The sequence below is a fragment of the Nicotiana attenuata genome, unplaced genomic scaffold (assembly GCF_001879085.1).
Source record: "Nicotiana attenuata strain UT unplaced genomic scaffold, NIATTr2, whole genome shotgun sequence".
In the NCBI taxonomy this organism is placed as follows: Eukaryota; Viridiplantae; Streptophyta; class Magnoliopsida; order Solanales; family Solanaceae; genus Nicotiana; species Nicotiana attenuata.
The window spans coordinates 22,605-25,085 of NW_017673996.1; positions in this window are offsets into that span (position 1 = coordinate 22,605).

Genomic DNA, 2,481 nt, shown 5'->3' on the forward strand with positions numbered 1-2,481 from the left:
TCATGTCTTTCAAATAAAGTCGTTGAAATAAAACAAAGAAAAAGAATTCTTACATATCAAAGTGTAAATAAGATAAAATAACAAGTGCATTAGTGGTAGGGAATCAATGCAACATGCATATATATTAATACAAGATTTGGTCACTAGTGAATTCGTCTAATGTCACCATCACACAACAACATGCTATTAATCAATTAAAAAAAATTCAACTTACAAGAAAAAGATCATCAACATCAAACGACAAAATAAAAATAGCAACAAAAAAAAAAACAGTTCAGTCTGAGAGATAAGATATGTTGCACGAGGTACACAATTTGATGGATCGTTTGGTACGAGTTGAACTTTTTTAAAATTATAAAAAGCAAAATCCCCCCCCCCCAAATACCCCCAACCCCACCCCTATCCCCCAATTAAAATATAAAATAATTTAAGAAAAACTTCAAAGTTTTGAATTTTATTTTAAATAAACATAGTTGCGGTACATTTGGCAAAAATGATGAGGTACACTAAATATTTACCCGTACACCAATATTTGTGGTGGATCTTTTATCCTTAATTAAAGATTTTGAGTTCGGATTTTGAATATAAAATCGACTTTGTTAAATAACTTTATTCTCTCATGTAAGATTTTTGACTACGAACTAGTTGTCTAAGTGCTATATACTTACCAAACTTTTTATTGAGTTGTTGAATCTAATTTGGAAGCTGTCAAATGCCGCCCAAGTGTACTTTACTATACATCATCAGTTTCATTTGAATATTCCTGATCAGTTACTTTTACTTGTATTTCTAGTTAACTCCCCAATCTTTTGAGATGAGGAAACAATGCCCTTTTACTTTAAATCTGTAAAAAAACTCGAGAAAATTTTCACGTTAATTAGGAATATTTAAGTAACTTCATATCATTTATAAGCAATTTAGCATTTCATTTTGTTACCTTTTATTTGTCAAAATGAGTTTGAGACTACTTCTCACTGCATTCCAAAATTGATTATTAGATTCTATTGCTTTGTTATGATTATAAAGTACTATAATTTTTCATATTTTCTAAAATCAAAATTGGATTATATCTACGAATTTTATCAAGGTTTGTGAGTTAGGACTTTAATACGAGTCACATTTCACGTTTGAATTGACTTCATTTAGGCAATTTGTGATAAACTAATAGATCGTTTCTAAAGAAAATTTGGAAATATTTCACCTAATTCAGATACCAAAGAAATTTATCCAAGCAAAAGAAATTTATCCAATCTAGGATGTCTTTAAAAAAAAAAACAAGCAAGAAATATGAAAATAACTAGGTAAGAGAATTTTTGTAATTTCTACTAAATACTAATATAATCGACAATTTAATATAAGCGAACTTTAGAGACCATCTGTATGATATAATCTATAACTAACGTATCTTTGATCCATGTAGATACAGAGAGACTTACCAATTGTTTTGTATTTAGGGTGTGTTTGGTACGATGGAAAACGTTTTCCGGATAATGTTTTTCAATTTTTTCATGTTTGGTTGGTTTAAATGTTTTGAAAAATATTTTCCTGATCAACTCATTTTCCTGTAATTAGAGGAAAATGTTTTCCCTATCAAGAGAAGGGAAAATATTTTTCAAAACTCCTTCTCAGCCTTCCCCACCCTATTCCCCATCCCCACCGACCCACCCCCACACACCCACACCCACACCCACCCACCCAATCCCACACCAATCCCCGCCCCACCCCACCGCCGCCTACCCACCCAACCCTTTCGCCCCCCACCCCATCATAAATAAAAATATTATTAATAGTACTTTATTTTCATGTTATCGATAGATTTTTTTTTGCATTTCAACAAATGAGTAATTTTTTTACATGATATAAAAAAATATTTTTTTTTCATTTCAACAAAAAAAGTACTCCTTCTGTTCCAATTTATGTGAACATATTTGACTGGGCACGGTGTTTAAGAAAAAATAAAGACTTTTGAAATTTGTGGTCCTAAACAAGTCAAAAAGGGGCCCAGAGTATTTGTGTGATTATAAAAGCTTCTCATTAAGGATAGAATTGCAAGCTTAAGCTAAATTGTTACCAAATTTAGAAAGGGGTAATTCTTTTTGGAACGGACCAAAAAGGAAATAGGTTCACATAAACTGGAACAGAGGAGTACTTTATTTTCATAGAACAAGTATTTTCATTCATTTCAACAAAAAAAATATTTTCTTTCATTTCAACAAAATGAGTATTTTCTTTTCATGACTTAGAAAAAGTATTTTCTTTTATTTCAACAAAATGAGTACGTTATTTTCATGTTGTAGAAAAAGTTCTTCCTTTTTCAACCAAAAATAGAGTATTTTCTTTTTAGTTATGGAGCATGAATTTTAACATTATTTTTGCCCGTAAAAAAGTAAAGCACCATATTAGTTCCTTTGGGTTTATGTGAATTTTTAGAAGCATAATTAAATTCCTTGAAGAAAATAGAGTCATGAAACGTTGGGTATT